General features: G+C 50.8%; 1 protein-coding gene across 5 annotated transcripts in view; it reads left to right on the top strand.

Moving 5' to 3' along the window:
• Window positions 1-16,636, top strand: part of KANSL1 (KAT8 regulatory NSL complex subunit 1) — a 105,443-nt gene that overhangs the window by 2,814 nt on the left and 85,993 nt on the right. The window contains exon 1 of one of the 5 annotated variants that reach the window (XM_075443781.1): window positions 6,349-6,423. The exons of the other annotated variants lie outside the window; for them this stretch is intronic. The gene's annotated coding sequence lies outside the window, so the exon portion shown is untranslated. Of the gene's footprint in view, window positions 1-6,348; window positions 6,424-16,636 lie in introns of those variants that run through there. 5 annotated transcript variants of the gene reach the window in all.

Here is a 16,636-nt window from a genome sequence, read left to right on the forward strand (position 1 = left end):
CAGACTCTGCTGCTCCGGAGCTCTCTGCACTGTGGAGGTGGTCGCAGAAACGGGGGGCTCGCTGCCGTGCTCCGCTCGCTGCCGTTTCCCTGCGGTCGTCTGGGCACCGGTTCTCCTGCGCTAGGCTTGTCGTTGGAAGTATTGTCAATAAGGAGAGCGTGTAGAGACTTGACTTTTCCACCTATGATCTCTGCCTGCGTTGCTGAGGGTTTGTGTGCAGGTGGATTTGGCTGGGGCTGAGGAATTTGCGTGAAGCTCTAAAACTCAGGGCTGGGAGACTTGCAGGTTGTGTTGTTGCTGGAACAGAAGCTCTCGGAGCACAGCTCTGATCTCAAGATGCTCCGTGACTCTTGAGCATGACCAAAAGAGTAAATAATCTGATGTCCTGGTTGTCGGTTATGTTTGAGTCTGGTTAAACTGCTGCTCCAATTTGGGATTAAATGGCATTTTATAAGCAGCTACCAGTAGAGCGGTAATTTTTTCCCTGAGTCTGGAAAACCAAAGAGTGATAGAATTGTTCCAAGTGCCCTACAGTGGAACTAGAAACTAATTCTCCTGTTAGTGGATCTGAGAAAGGCCGTGTGAAAAAGGAGACTCCGTTGTGAATTAACGAACAGAGACTTCTAAAACTAGCGTCAATCTTGCTCGTGGCAGAGGGAGAGCTCTGGCATCCTGGTGTCAGCAGTGACCGGAGGCTGGCCTTGGGAGCTCGCAGGTTTGCTGTTGACGCACGAGAGGGAGCGTGCGGTGCAGGATTTGGTGCAGGTAGAATCTATGAAGACGTTCTGCGAGCCTTAGCTATGACTCGTGGAGTCCCTTACCCAGGATAAAGGGAAGTACGTCGAGACTTTCCAGCTGGAAGATGGAGGAAGAATTGAGTTGCGTGGCAGGTAAAAATCTGTTCTTCCTCTCAGCTCCATGCTGCTGGTAGCGTACCCATGCTTGTTACTAGCTGCTGGGTTCCTAACTAATTCTTCTAACTTTTATTTACGTGAAAACTCCTGAACTTACTTGTCTGTCCTACAGTGGAACTGGACGTGGCCCCTAACAGTGGGATCACAAGTGTGAAGTGTCTGTGCTGTAACTACACAAAACCCAGAAGGTGTATTTCAGTGCTGAGATTTGGAAGGGTTGTCCCCTAAAACTCAATTAGTCCGTGTCTCACGCTTTTATAAGACATGGACTTTTACGTGGTTAGTGTAGGATTGCATTTCCCTCTCCTCTCCTTTCCTTTTTTCCTCCTCCTCCCCTGAGGTATAACTACCTGTAACCTGAAATGGAAGGAATGGAACTTTTAGAAAGTGTGCCATCACCTTACTTATTCTGCTATCCTTTGTATTTTATTTTGCTGCTCACATCATTAAATGCCTGGGATCACATGGCATACGCTGCACAAAACATACTGATTTCCCTAAAGAAGTATTGTCTTAATTCCTGCCATCATGGTGTTTCTTAAGCAAATACCCATGAAAACTGATGAGATCTGCACCTCTTGTGCAGTTTCACACCTGTGTTTTGGGTGGATTTAAGCCAATACGATAATATTGTTGGCAATTTGTGGGGACCTACATGATACAGGGTTACAACTCAATGTAGATTTGGATGCTTTACTCTCTGTGAATTGATAAAAGCTGGCTATCAGTCCCGAGCTGGACTAACAGCTTAAATTTCAGGGTGCTTTACTGTGAGTACTCAGCCTGCTGCTCTTCCTTGGAATTCTCTGTATTTCCCAAGCTGGTACAAATAGAAGTTTCCACATGAACTTTGGGAAGTCAGGCTCTTCTGTACAACGTGCATCAGTCTGATCCAACAGTATGGAGTATTTGAGTATTTTTTTGGCACAAAGAGACCAATGTCTTTGGCAGGGATGTAAAAATACAGTGTTGAAGATTATTTAACAAAGGTAACAAACAATCTTACGTTCCCAGCCTCTCATCCCTGCAGAAACCATGGAAATACATTTCACAGTGGAAACCATATAAATACATTTTGCAGTGGAAACCATAATTGATTCAAAATAGCTTACTACTATGTCATAATAACAAATGCCCCTTAACTTCACAGCAGATTAAAATAATTTTTCCCCTAGCCTGGGTAACAATAGAGCTGTGACCTCGAGAGGTACCAACGGTCTAGAGAAGAGACTCTCCAACATGAGAACAAGCAAGGTGTGTTGTCCTTGAAATTGTGAATGCCTGTATCAAATGACTCAACCTAAATCATCACAGGGGTCTTCAAACAAGCAGTGTTACTTCTTATGTGGATCATTTGGCTTTTTTAGTGAGTACTATATCACTTCCTGTTTATATCAAGCAAATTAAAGCTTAATCTGTTGATTTGGAAGTGCCCCAAGGAAGATCAGGTTTGTAGCTTGACCTTAGGATACGTTAGTGGAATAGAGACCTCCTGCATCAGGGAGCTATCAGGGTTGCTGAGCTCTATGAGTCTCTGCACTATTTACCTTCATGTGGCTCTACTTTCTGTTTTTGAAGGACTTTGCTCTTTTTCTTTCCTTCTTAGTGAGCATTTTCAGAATGGCTGGCTGGGATGTGCTGTGTCTGTGCCTTTCTTAATGTCCCTGGACGCTTTCTCTAATGATGAAGAGGAGTGTCAGAAGAGCAATGGTCACTGCAAGGTCTCTTCTTGTTGCTACAGCTTATCTATATTTAGTTTTAAACGAGACAAGTCTTGCATCTTCTGAAGCCTCTGTGGCTCCTCCCATTTGAGTTTGCTGCTTTTTGTTAGGATATCTGATGAGGTTGCAAATGAAGATGCCAAAGTTGAGGTTGTAGCTGCAGGGATCCTCATCACTGTGTTCTTTGGTGGCTGTTGCCCTCTCTACCTTCAGGATGTTTCTCAAACCAATCTGGCATCTTTACAGGCTCAAAAGCCTCCATTCGTGTGTCCTAGTGTATTTGTTAATATAGCTATATGTACAACTGTGCATATCTGTATAGAGACTGTTAAATTTCCAAGGCAGGTACAGTCAAAGCAAGTCATGAGGGTTAATAGGTAGAGGCAACGAACGCGTGGGAAAGACAACGTAATGATCAGGTACAAGCAGTTGAGTACGTAACGCCGTATATTGAACCCTGTGGTTCATGTGGTCTCGATGCTTTGCAGAAGGGGGTGGCTTCAAAGCCAGATTTAAAGCATGGTGTTGTAAAAATGTGGATCTGCTGGGGAGAGCTCCTCTTATTTGTGTGGGGTATCTCAAGAGTAGTAACCAAGCCGTGTGAGGGACTTGTGGGTGAGGGTGGTGGGTACAGGGGTAGCTAGGTGACCTGGAGATGCTGCGGCATAATTTTGGGGGGGAAAAGGAGATTGGAAGGACTACAAAAAGGTATGTGTCAGAGGCCAAAGTTGTATTATTTTAGACTGCACAGCAATTTTTGCTACATCATCTCCAGATCAGGTTGGCTGACAAAAGCTGTAGGTATGTCTGCACTGCAGGAAGATCCAGAGCTGTACCAGACTGTTGAGCTAGAGATCTCTGTTCTTGGTTAGGCATGCCTCTGTTAGCAGAGAATTCTGCAGTGCAGAATGAACAAAAGAAAAGAAATTCCTGTGCAATAAAGTTTCTAATAACTTCCTTTAGAACAGATTGTCAAAGCCTTCCCCTCCCTCTTCTGTTCCAGTAGATAAATGCAGTTGTTGCTATTTCTGTTTTTTAGCTGAACTGAATTCTAGGTAGACTTAAAAAAAAAAAAGTATTTATGGTGTTGTAGGATCCTGTGTACTGGCTTTCTAAAGAGCTGCCCAAGTGTGGTGGGGAGAAACAGATGAGGAGAAAGCACGAAGCTGCTGTCGGAGTTCACGACGCGACTGTCGCTCACAAACAGCATTTCTGTTACCGTTGAGAAGAGGATGTATTCCCCGTGACCCGGGTCTGTGCTGGATGTGGGGTTGCTGATAAAACACTGTCCTGATGTCCTCCTTGGCACTGTTTCATCATTACTTAAAGCCCCGTTCGAGGTCTCCAGACTGATTTTTTTCACAGTGCTGCATGGAATTGCTGAGACTGGGTACCTGGTGTGTTGGGCTGGGGAGCGGCCACCTTCGAGGGGAGGGCTGTGACTGTGAGGGACAGCAATGCGCAGGAGCAGGGCTGGCTGGCTGCAGCTCCCTGCTGGGCGTAACACCCAGCATCGGTCTCTCTGCCGTCCTCAGTGGGATGCTTTTCTTGAAAAGCACTGAAGTATGGGCAAAGTTTTGAGCAGCAGAGACACAATCAGTATCTGGCCTCTGGGGTAGCTTTGGCTGTGCGCGTAGGTGGCCCTTAGAAAAAATAATGAAATGTGGTGCTTGTGGATTTCCCGACCCCAAACAGCAGCTGTAATGACCATTCCCGTGGTGTGATTTGTTAAGCAATATATTGGATTTTAAAGAGCAATGGTAGCGTCTTGAGTCTCTATCTCCAAATGCTTTTTAAAGGAGGGGAGCATTGCTTTTCCCCTTGTGTGGCGGTGGGATTTGAAGCAAGAGGAGGAAACAAACTTGTCTGTCTGTGCAATCCAGGCCAGGATTGCCTGTGCTGGCTACAGAAATATTTGTAGGTCTTGCCTAATTCTGCAGTTGAGGCAGTACGACTTCTGTTTTTTTGCTCTAGACCCGGCTCCCTGTGGCAGGTGCTCCTCTCTGACGGCGTGTGACAGCACGTGCTGCTGTGGCTGTTTTCCCTTTGCAGATGCATGGTGGTATAAAGCGCTTTTATTGGCAGAACTGCATTCCTACGGTAGAGGCAGCGTAGCTGTAGCGAGGGAAGGCAGCGTGCTGGCTGCGATAGATACAGAATCAGCATCGGCATGTGGACCCGCTGGAGGGGGGAGAGTGCCTTTGCCTGGCGCCGATACCGAGCGGTGTGTGGCACTGGGCGTGTGTCCGGTGAGCGGGTGGCCTTGGCTCCATCCGCCCCAGGGGCCGGCTTGGCGTCGCCCTGGTGCAGATGGCCAGACTGAAGGTCAAAGAGGTGAAATGGCTGCTGCGGTCCCAGACGAGTTGTGTTCCTGCTCCGCTGCCTCTCGGCATGCCCTGTGTGTGTAGCCGAGTTGGGCGAGGAAGGGGGGAAAGTGTCTTTATGGGGGTGTGAGGAGCCCTCTCCTGCAGCTCCCGCTCCCCAGGTTGCCAACCCTCTCGTGACGGCGGTCGCTGTGGAGTGTGGTCGTAGGCCTCGGCGTGGGGGCTGCAGATGGCGGCGGGCAGAGCTGGCAGGGGCTGGCAGGGCCGGTGTGTTCTGCGGGGATGCCTCCCAGAGCGGGGGGGGAGGCGGGATTTAGGGGTTTTAAGGGAATTCTGAAGCAGAATTTTTTGGGGAATAAAGCTGAAGAGCCGGGGAGGGTAAAAAGAGGCCATAAAAAAGCTCCTGGGGCTGCAGGTGGGGACAGGCGTGTTGTTTTGTGGGGAACCCGCTTGAGACAGTGAGAGGTTTTCTGTGGGGAGCGGGCTTTGGATGGACAAAGGGGCAGCGTTGGGGTTCTTTTTGGGGGGAAATACTTAAAACTGTGACATTTCCGCCCCCCCCCCCCCCCCCGCGGCGGGACGGCGGCACGTGGCGGGGCGCTGCCGGCCTCCGTCTCCCGGCGTGCCCCGCGCGCCCTTCTGCGTGGGCCAGTCGCGCCTGCGCACTGCGGCGTGGCGAGCGCGCCCCCTGGCGGTCGGCGGCCGGGCAGCAGCCGGCCCCGCCCCTCCGGTGTACGCGGCGGCGGCCCGGACAAAAGGCAGCGGGTCCGCCCCGCCCCCGGGGCTCGCCCCGCCCCCGCCCCGCCCCCTCCGCCGGGCGCCCCTCCCGCACTGCAGCTCCTCCGCGCGGCGGCGGCGGGAGCTCGGCGGGGCCCCCTGGCTGCGGGCGGGCGGCGGGCGCGGTGTGCTCGGCGGCCGGCGGGGGCGCTGCGGCGCCCCCCTCGCCTCCTCCCCCCCCCCCCCCCCCCCCCCCGGTGCATTCTCCGGCTGACGGGAGGGGGAGGGCAGAGAAGGAGCCCGGCCGCCATTTTCCGAGCCGCGCCGCCGCCGCGCTCGCCCGGAGCGGGGGGGAAGCGGGGGGAGAAGAAAAGCGCCGCAGCGTCCGCTCCGCCGCGCCCCGCCGGGCCCGCCCCGCCGCCGCCGCCCAGCGCTCCGAGCACGGGGGTGGGGGGGCGCCGCTCCCCCCCCCACCCCCCCTCAACCTCGCCCGCTCCCCGCTCGCCCCAGCCCGGACTGCGGCCGCCGCTCTGCGCCCGCCGAGGGAGACCGGCGAGCCCATCCCCCCTGCCGCCGGGGCGGGCCCGAGCGGGCGGGGGGGGCGCCGGGGCTGCGGCCGGGGCTGGCGGCGCCCGCCCCGGTTGCGGTGCCGCGGCCGCCCCTCGGGCCGGGGCTTGTTTGCAAACTGCGCCCATTTTGTGGGGGGGGCCCGAGCCCGCCCGGACCGCGCTCGCCGCTCGTCACGTGGTAGGTGCCGCTCGCCCCGCGCCGCTCCGCTCCGCGCCCGCCGCCCCGCGCCTCCCCCGCCGCCCCTTTGTTAGCGCCGCCGCGCCCCGCCGGGCCCCGCTGCGGGGCGGCCGCCGCGCCCCAACTTCTCCGCCCGGCGGGAGGCGGCTCCCCCGCCACCCCCCCCCGCACCCCCCTCCTTCCCGGTGCCGGGGGTCGCGGCGAGGGAACGGGGGCGGTCTGACCCACCGGCTTCCTTCCCCCCCCCCGCCGCCCCCGGTGCTGCGGCTCCTGCGGGTGGGGCGGGGAGGGGGGGGGGGGGGGAATGGCGCCACTTTAAATTGAAATCCCCGGCCCGGAGGCGCCCGGGTGGGCGGCGGGGTCCCGCCGGGCCGGGGGCCCTCACGTGGCCGGCGGCACCGCGGCGGCGGAGCCCGGCCCCGCTCCCGCCGCGGGGTGAGGGACGGGGACGGGGACGGGGAGGGGGGGGGGGGGACGTGGGGGGGGGGGGCCCATTCCCTAACCCGGGGGAGGGGGGGCCACGTGAAGTTTTAAAAGTAAGGGGGGGGGGGGGGGGAAGAGAAATAATTGAAATTGCATAATCTTCATCTTGCACAAGGCGCGGAGGGGAGCAGCCCCGGCGGGGAGCGTTGGCGCGGCGGTGCCCGGTAATCCCGGCGGTCCCCGGCGCTGTCACCGGTGCCCGCGGGCGGGAGCCGCGGAGGTGTCGCCGGGCGCGCTCCCCCTTCCCCGGCGGGTACAATAGCGTCATTTTTCATGTGGGTTCGAGCTGCTAAGCTATTTTCCTGTATTTACTTTCCGGCTGCTTTTTTTTTTTTTTTTTTTAATTTTTTCTTTGTTTTATTTTTGAACCGGCCCTGCCGATCCGAAATTATTTTTCTCAAAACAAGCTGCGAGAGCACGGCTGTCCTGGGAGGCTTTCCGTGATCGGTACGTCTATTTACTCCCATCGCTGGATTAGCGTCTGCCAGCGCTTGATTACAGAGAATTTTGCCTCCCTTTGGGTATGGATGAGGCTCGTGTAAAAGGAAAAACACAGCGGCCGAATTTATCAGAAACTAGCCTTATTTTCTAGGAAAAAAGCAGACCCTCCTGACGAGCCGAGGTGTCGTCTCTCCGCTCGTTCGGTTTGTGTACAGGTGGATGAAAGCGCAGGCACTGTGTAGATGATATTGCCTGTTACGTAAAAACGCCCTGGACTGACAAACTGTAGTTTTCCATGAAACCGGTCAGGATATGGGAGGAACTGCAGGTTTTTTTTTATTTGTTTTGACTGACCATTATATTTCGAACTGGTTCGGGCCGTGTCCGCGTTCGCGGTTACATCATGTCATGTGTTGTGTACAGGGTGATTTGTGCCTCTAAAAATAAGGCGAGGTAAAAGCCCGCTTCTCGGAGGTGGGGAGGCCGGAGAGGACTTGAGCCGTGGCGCGGTCCCGCTGACGACAGAGATCCAAAACCCTCTGGGGGGGGCAGCTGGGGTGTTACGTGTCTGCGCGTGTGTGACCCAACCTCCGCCGTAGATCCGAATCCAGGGATCCGTCTGTATAGAAGCGTTTTCTCTTTAAAACCCTTTTTGTCCTTTTTATAGCCTTTGTTTTCGCGGAGGAACCTCTGGTGCTCTCCCCCTGCTTTAGCGTAGTCCTCTTGAATTTTCATGCTGGGACGGGAGCGGTGCGGGTAGCAACGCCTTTCGATCTGATCATATTATTTCTTTAATTGAGAAGTCAGCAGCCTTTTAAATCGGCGGAGGAGGAGATGAAGCGGCATCGACCCCGGGGGGCTGGGAAGGCGAAGCTGGGGAAAGCCCCGACCCGCCGGCGGGCCCGGGATCCCGGGGCAGCTCGCTTTTTGCTTCGCGGGGTGTCCGCTGTCGGCCACCGTCGAGGACGAGATATGGGCGGCATGTTTTTCTGGCGCGGGAGGGATGGGTTATGTGGTGGTGTGGTGTGTTTTTTTTTTTTTCCTTCCTTGTAGCCGCACTGCCAAGGTAGCACAGCTGTTTAGGGCTTAATGGATTGATACGCTGCAGGAGCGGTTAATTGTGGAACTTGGTTGTGATACTGTTATAGCCGATTTGTAATGATTTAGCAATGAGGATGACTTGTGTTCCCTCTTCAGAGGTGATAAAGCAGCAGATGACCAGGCAGATGTGGCTCTGCTTCTTTTATGCTTCTTCCCCCCCCCCCCCCCCCCCCGCGCCCTTTTCTCCTTTTATTTTTTTTAATGCTGTACTCGTTTGCTCTCAGATCATCCGGTAACTGGAGAACTGCTGAAATTCTGACATCACGCAAGTCAGGGGTGAAAACTGAGCAGTTCTTTGACCAAAGTCACTTCCTTTTGCCCTGTTTATAACTGTTTTTCTGAACGCAAACTGCCATTATCTAATGAACGCTCCGAACAAAGACTGTCTCTGGAGTTTCAGCACTCCACCCTTTTTCTGCTCAGGCAGCAAGTGGTGCGTGTCCTTAGGAACCTGGACAGGCTTTTCCAGGGAGGAGAAGACTTTGTGTGTAGTGAAGTAAAGATAAGGGCTGAGGAGTTGTTGGGTTCTACCAAGGCAGGGAAAGGGTAAAGCCTGGGGAGGAGGGAGAGAGGGCGAGCAGCCCGTGTTTTGATTTGTGGGCCTCCCTCCACCCCCCCTTCCGTGGAGTTTTCCTTTTCTGGAAAATGAGATTTTTCTGGAGCTGTTTTTTGAAGGTGGGTCAGTGATATCTCTTCCCGCCCCCGTTTAACAGCACCTGGTTTTTGCATATTTTTGTTCGATTAGTTATGGGACTGTGTGGGAAACAGGTGGGCCAGCTTCTGCCTCCGTGGGGCTTTAATCCCGCAGAATTACCTCGCGTGGATCACGTACTGCTTAGACCAAACAGCACGTAAGCTCTGCACGCGTGCCTCTGGTCGAAGCGCTGCTGGCTTCGTTAGGACGAGCCTCGTTGCGTTCGGGCGGTCGGAAGGGCAGGTGATCCGAGAAGCGCCGTTTCCGTTCCTGCATTTTATAAATACCGTGTCCCTGCGCAGAACTTCCAGGAATACAATGTCTGTCTGGAACGAAAAGCGGCAAAGACTGCAGCGCGCTGCTGGGGTTGAGAAGCCTTCCCAGCCTTGCAGACAGCAATTTAGCCGCATCTTCAAGGATTCAGTTTTGTGTAAGAAATCATTTAAATTGGAATCAAGGCTTTCTGTTTCTCCTCAGCTGGGCAAGGAGTTGCTGTCCTCGGATCAGCAAGAGTCCTGGTGATGCCAGGCTTGAGTAAACATAATTCCATTAAACCCTGCGCATGTCCTCTTTGGCCTGAGTTCAGACCGGTGTTTTTGGAAGAGGGGAGCTGGCTGTTCGTGGTTGAAAGAAAGTTAGAAAATAAACGTGCGTGCCGCCTGTGAGCCGCTGTTAGCAGGCGGCTGGCAAAGCAGAACTCGGTTTAGAGAACGGGACGAACGGTGAGATGCGATATGCTAATAGCTGCGAAGACTTAATTCTGGAGGACTGAGTTTTGACAGTGCAGTGTCTGATTTTAATGTTGAAACCGTGCTGTTTATCTAATAAAATGAGGAAAAAGGGTAACAATCAGATCTGAAGAGAGGAAATGGGAGTAGCTGTCAGCCTGAACAGGCCTTGTCTTCCTTCATCTGTTCCTAAGTTAATCTCTTGCTGCAAACTTATTTTTTGCAGATTTGGTGGAAAGACAAGTAAGTTAAACTTTTTTTACAACAGCTAGGTTTTTTTATTTGAAATATATAGTTCTGTATCGGGAGCTGTTTCGGGCCCCGGAGATGTTAGCAGAAGATAGACCTTAAAGTTTTCTCATTCTCAGCTCTGTCAAATGTTAGGAGCCCTCTCTGAAATCTTTATAACTTACTGCTGAGGTCCGCGGCGACAGAGGATACGATGGGAAAGGTTACTGTGAAGTTGCCTTGCACTAAATGAGACGCAGGAAACCGAGTTCACGGTGTGATTATGGCCCATAAAAAGGAACCTGTGATGTGTGATTGAACGTCACCTTCTATTAAACAAGTATCTCTGTTCTGGAGTTCATGTCATCTTGTCTTTAGTGGCTGCGGTGGCAGTCTCTGTGGATTGTTCTCTTTCCTCCGAGACGCGAGGAGCGATGAAAGCTGCGATCTGCAGTTAGCTGAGCATACGCATCCTGGAGAACGGTGTTACGAACTCCATTCGAAATCAGGTATTTAAACCCAGCAGGAGGCTGCTCTGTGAGACTGGGCAGGGATCTAGTGACTGGAGGTACGTAATCCCGCTCCTCTCCCTTCTCTTAGTCCCTCTTGAGGACATGGCCAGTTAACACCAGGCACTCTAAAAGGCTTTTCGTACTGACAGCCTGGGCCTTGTTTTAAAATACGAAATGTTAAGGTGGTGCCATTTATGGGATGGGGGTAAAAGTTTTGGTAACAGTCATATGCTTTTGAGCAAAGGTTGGTATGGCCGCGGCTGGTGAATGAAAATGTGTCTTTAAAATTAAAAGGCAATTCTGTTTTTTGTTTAACTTGCTCCTTGAGTCTTGAGTTCAGGTTTTCATATTTCCTGGGCAACTTGCCCAGATTATACGAAAGAAAAACAAAATCTCTCTGATACTGGATGGGGGGAGACCCGGATTTCACAATTAAAGCTTTTTTTTTTTTTTTTTTTTTTTTTTTTTTGGTCTCTGTCAGACTGTGTCTTTGTGCAAATGCCCCATTATTGTCTTTTAAGCCACGTTTCTTTTTACTTGACTGTAAATAGCAACCTTGTTCCGAAGAGTGACTTAACAGCAGTGGGTATTTTTATCTCCAGCCACTTCATTTTGCAGGTGAAGGCATTCTTGCTTACAGTTATTCAACTTTCCAGACTTTTGACTGGGGAGATGACAGTTTAATCTTGCTTTGTGGCTTTTGTTTTTTGTGCTGACATCATACTGGTGAAACATTCTCTACCTCAGATTATGCAATTGATTTGGTTTATTTATATCCAGTGAGAATTCACGGGCATAAGAGAAAGTTCGTCTTGAAGGAGGAGGCCTCACGTTGCTGTTTAGAGTTGACCAAAAGACCGTGCCACTCCCGTGGACCAGCAAGTGGAAACCAGCAGCTTTTATTTTAATCTGGAGAGCTTCTGGTTGGAAACAAAGGCTATAAAAGTGGAGCTCAGTAATGTCTTTCTTATTTGCTTCACTGGAAAAGTACCATTCCCTGGCATGTTCTTAATATTAAAATTCTTATTTTTCCCAGAGAGATTAGGTGCGATTCTATAGTGTTAATATATGTGGAAGGCAGTCATGTATATATTGTAAAAATCCATGGGTTTATGTATGTTCTTAACCTTTTTCATTAATATTAAAGAAATAAAAGCCTGTTTCCCAAATGTAGGTCATTATAAGCGTGCAGTCTGCCAAACTGCACGTGGTAGCTGGCTTATCGATAAGTTTATCGTCCCGTACTTGCCTGTCACGTTTCCTTAACGAAAGCTTTCAGAGTTACTGCTCATATAAATCTCTAAATGGGTAAATGTCTGTCTGACAAGTAGAAAATGTTGAAAGGCGATAACAAAAGGCATGTAGAGGATCTGTTATGCATAATAGGTATGGCTTTTGGTAAATGTACGTTTTTGATGTGGAAAGTATTTCTAGGGCTCAGGGTGTTAGCTTGTGTGTTGAGTACCTACATTTTAAGTTACTCTGCTGAGGTTAGAAGCATAGGTGATGTATTTCAGCTGCAAAATGAAGTGTATAGGGATTTTATTCTAGCAATTTTGTTGGTATTTTTTTACTGAGACATTTCTAACCACACGAATTCAAGAGTCGGCTGCACTCTTGATTTATAGTGGGGGAGGAGAGGGGAAGTGGGAATTGGTGTAATATTCACTTCCTTCAGAGTAGCTTCGCCTTTACTGCTTCTAATTCTAGAGCACCTTCGTGCTTATCCTTTGCAAACCCTGCGTGTTGGGCAGGGCAGAGCTGTGGAGTTGGAGTCAGCGGGTGCTTGTGTGGTTGGCCGGGGGAGGCTTGCATCTAACGCAGAGGTTATTTGTCCTTTACACGTGTTCAACATAAGTCTCTGCATGATCATCCGTAACCTCTTCTGTCTTCATTTCTTGAGTTGTAGGAAACGGGGAATGCGCCCGGGTGGGTTTGGGCGAGTGCCTTGTCGGGGGAGATCTGGGGAGGTACGGAGGCCTCGCAGCAGCTGTGAAGAGCAGTCCCGGTGTGGTTTGACACATGATGGAACCAGACAGTATGTGCAGGAATTTGGATGTAGTGTCAGGGGTTTAAACTGTAATTCAGGAAGTATAAAGGCACGAGGTAGATGTGTGTGTCAGCGAGCAGTGCTGGGAGGGGTCGAGCACGAAAGTGGTCTAGCAGGGCTCGGTGGCCATGGGGGACTTGTGTCTGGGAGGAGACCTGCTGGTGGGAGGGCATGGAGAGACCCTCAGGAGAGCAGCTGGAGTGGGGGTTTAGGGGAGTGGACAAAGGAGAGGCTATTGCTGCCTCCTGTGTCTGGGACTTGTAGCTCTCCTGATCTTCTCATGAACCTCACTGGAAGCACAGGTGCCCGGTTTCTCACCAAGAAACTCTCGTCACACAGATTTCAGAGAGCAAAAACTTCCCGTGTTCGTTTTAGGCTTATTTTCTGAGGTGCTGCACAAAATCATGTGCCTTGGGAGCCCAGTTCTCCTTTCAAGGTCTGGTTGTAAAATTGGGTTTTAAAAGCAGACGGTCTTGAATAAGTCAGCACGCAGAAGGATTATTTTCAGGGGTGTTGTGACCCGATAGCTGCTCCAGGGTATAGTGTGACTGGGCCCTTTCCTCATGCCTCTTCTGATGTCCCATCGTTGACTCAGCCTTATTCCGGCTTTTCCCTCTGCTCTGCGTTTAGAAAGTGGTAAGGGTTTGAATAGTGGTGCAGTTGGCGTGGAATTGGGGGTGAAGCCACCTGATTAGGCCCGGTGGCTTTCCTCCCTTGGTGGCCTGGCGTGCACTCCTCGGGAAGAAGGGCGAGTTACGATTACCCTGGTTTTACCTGCTTAGTCGAGCCTTTCATCTTTCCTCTGTTAATTAATGCTAACTGCTCTGGTAGTGCTCTAGTTCTAAAGTGAAAATCAAGAACGTGCTTGTGGGTTTTGAGTATTATTTTAAAACAGGTTGTAAACGCCATGGTGGCCTTCCAGAAGAAGCTGCTTCTGGATCTTCCCAGGTGAAGTCCAGCATGAGGTGTGGTGCCATGGCTGTTGGAGGCAGGGCTGGAGCTCGTGCTGCAGCACGCATGCTACGACGGTGGAACCGGAACGGTGATCCAGTTACTCTGACAGTTGTCTACCAGCAGGACTTCTGCAGGAGGAGAAGCCTCTCGGTCACATGCGTGTCAGCTCAAGTGCTGGGAGTCGTAGGCTGTTGGCAGAGAAATGCTGGAAAAAGGGACCCGTGGGTGCTCACGTCAATCTGCTAATACTTACAGGTGGTAACAGTTTGGGTAGAACATGCCAGCATGGTTTGAGTCCGAAAGGCAGACAAAAGCTTCAAAATAATTCTTGGAGTTACTGTCAGAATTCTTCAGAACGCTCCGAAAGTTCCTCAGACTGTGTCCATGTGAATGACCTTTGCTTTTCTTTATTCCTCCTTCCCTCTCTCATCCTCAGAGAGATGCCTTACCATCCTCTCCGCTCCGGTTCTCTCTTAGGAAGAAATTACTGATAAGTGTAATACGGAGTTAATAACAGCCATAATTTATAAACAGAGGGGAGAGAGCATGCTTACAAATGTTCCTTAATGTTTTTTACCAAGGGCTTTTGATAAGAGTAGAGATCCAATTCAGTGTTAGAAAAACCAGCGCTGTCTAGCACATGGGTAGTTTATAAGGACCTAAGTAAAATAAAAAAAAAATACACCCTGCAACTTTTGGAGGTCGTCTTTAAGCTACTGGAACAAAACCTTATTCTTAAGGGAGACTTTCCAGGCTTCCAAAGTGTTTTAAATGCTGTCCACCCAACTGAAAGCGAAGCCAGGGAGGGTTGCAGTGGCTTAGGAGGAGAGGATTTTCTTTTTCAAGCGAGTTTGCTAACCCGGAGGAAGAGGCAGTATGAAAGTTTTGCTTCCGTTTTCTACTTCTGTTAATTTAACTAAAGCTGATGACCTACAAATTTACTGTGAAATACTGTGCAGCCTAGGTAAACTCCTAAATGGCTGCAGTGCAGATGTGTTCAGAAAGAATCATTGCATCCAGCACCAAGTGCAGGTTTTTCTGCTTGCTGGGTTTTTGGTGGTGTGGGTATTTCCCAAGCTGCTCTCGGTATCTTGCAGTGCTGCGGTGGTTGGTTGTGGTGAAGAGCACCGATCCGGTCTCCCTCTGGAAGACGGACCAGCGTGTTTCTGCAGAACCGAGAGCGCCCGCTGGGAACGGTCGTTCCATGTGTGCGTGTCTTATCGCGAAGGTCTGGGTGGGAGGCTGGAGTAGGGGAAGTCCTTTATTCGGACAGCCTTCCTCCCTCCTCTCCCAAGGGCGTCCTAGCCACAAGTGGAAAGTTCCCTGGAAGTTCCTTTTTTTTATTGCCCCACCTCCCCCCTGATTAGTCATGTTCAGTCTTTCTTTATGGACCCAAATGGTGACTAAAAGCCACTGTCAGTGAGTGTGCGGTAAATTTTTAGGCGTGCTGGATCCTTTTTTCAGTAGGGACAAGGTATAGCTGATTACAAAATACACGCAGTTCTGGCAAGAGGGGACTTCTGAAGTCTGAACCCACCTCTGGCGTCTCTGCACTTCTGTTAACAATAATTGTGATTTTTTTCCTTTAATCAGTCACTCTGTGTGTGTATGTCCCTTCTTCCCTGTCTTTACTTTGTGTCACCTAACTGGGTTTGGCGGGAGAGTGAGTTGGCAAGACTGCGGATGGTCTTGAGTTGTAGACCCCGTGAGGGACCTGCTAGTTGGCCATTGTACGTGCTCATTGGAAACCAAACAGAGCAAGTAACTTTGAGCTTGTCCTGTGGGCCTTCCCTCGGGGGGGGTGTGGGTTTGTTTCTCTCGCTCATCTCTGACTTTCACAAAAATTCAGATTTTAGTACTTGGTGCTTTTCAGCCCTCCTGCCTGTGGTCCCCATTATGGGGAAGCACCTGGTGTGACTCTGGGGAGCAACTGTAGTGCAGCTGAATGAGGCTGGAAACAAAACTGGCAGTTAACTTTTTCTCGTTCAACTTATTCAAACTTCAGATAGTACTCACTTTTCCTGTAAAGTGGTATATTACTTTGGTCATTAGGCTGCGTTAGTGAAATTAGAGGATCGTCATATCAGGGAAGAGATTGGGTCAACTTCTTATTAAATTAACATTGAAATAGCTTGTGAAGGTGCTAGATAAATTTTGCAGCAAAAGGAAAATAAGGCAACTATTGCACTGTTAGCACAGCCTGAGCTGCGGGTTATGAGAATGCAGTTAAAAAAAAGAAAAAAGGCATTAAAAAACCCTGACACTTTTTGTGGTAAAGAAAGTAGGTAGATGACCAGAAACTAGGAGGTGATGGTGCAATATATGTGAATGAAAGGTCTATGGTTATTCCTCTTGTTTGACCTAGTTGAGTTAAGCCACGGCTTGCTGTTACAGTCAGAGAGCAGAACTGCTCTGTCATGGCCTGCATGTGGGTTAATCTTTGTCCATGTTCTTGAAAGAGAAATGGGAATAGCTAACGCTGGAAATCACCTGGCTTATTCGGAAACGTACTTCTGGGAAAGCAGGGTTCATATACGCCAGGGAAAGGACTTTCTGCAAATCCAGGGTTTTCAGGGAAGCGGTGGGGTGGCCGGTGGGTGTGGGGGTGGTGGGGTTTCTGTAGTCGCTGGGAGTTTAAGCACATGGAGATTTGTTGTCCTCAAGCCCTGTCTCTGTTACGTGCTACAGTTCTGATTTGTCACTTTTAACGCACCTGAGCTGGCAGTAGAAGCAGTGAAAACGGTTCTATAGACGTAGCTCAAGGATTTTAAAGATGAAGTTGGTGAGCTGCTGGCATTGAGGAATAGGTGTAACCAGGGCCAGACCTTTCGTGAAGGCCTGGGAGGACGCTGGTGTGCTCGGTGGATGGGCTGAAAGACAAGAATAGTGTTTACGGGCCGGCCCTAGCTCTGGGAGACCCTGAGGACCAGCCTGCGTGTTGCTACTTCTGGTTTTAGCTGCCTGGTGCCCGGATGGCTCCGCTGAGCGCAGGGCTGGTGGGCGCGGAGGGAGGATGCCGTGC

The sequence above is a fragment of the Opisthocomus hoazin genome, chromosome 26, assembly GCF_030867145.1.
Source record: "Opisthocomus hoazin isolate bOpiHoa1 chromosome 26, bOpiHoa1.hap1, whole genome shotgun sequence".
Classification (NCBI taxonomy): Eukaryota; Metazoa; Chordata; class Aves; order Opisthocomiformes; family Opisthocomidae; genus Opisthocomus; species Opisthocomus hoazin.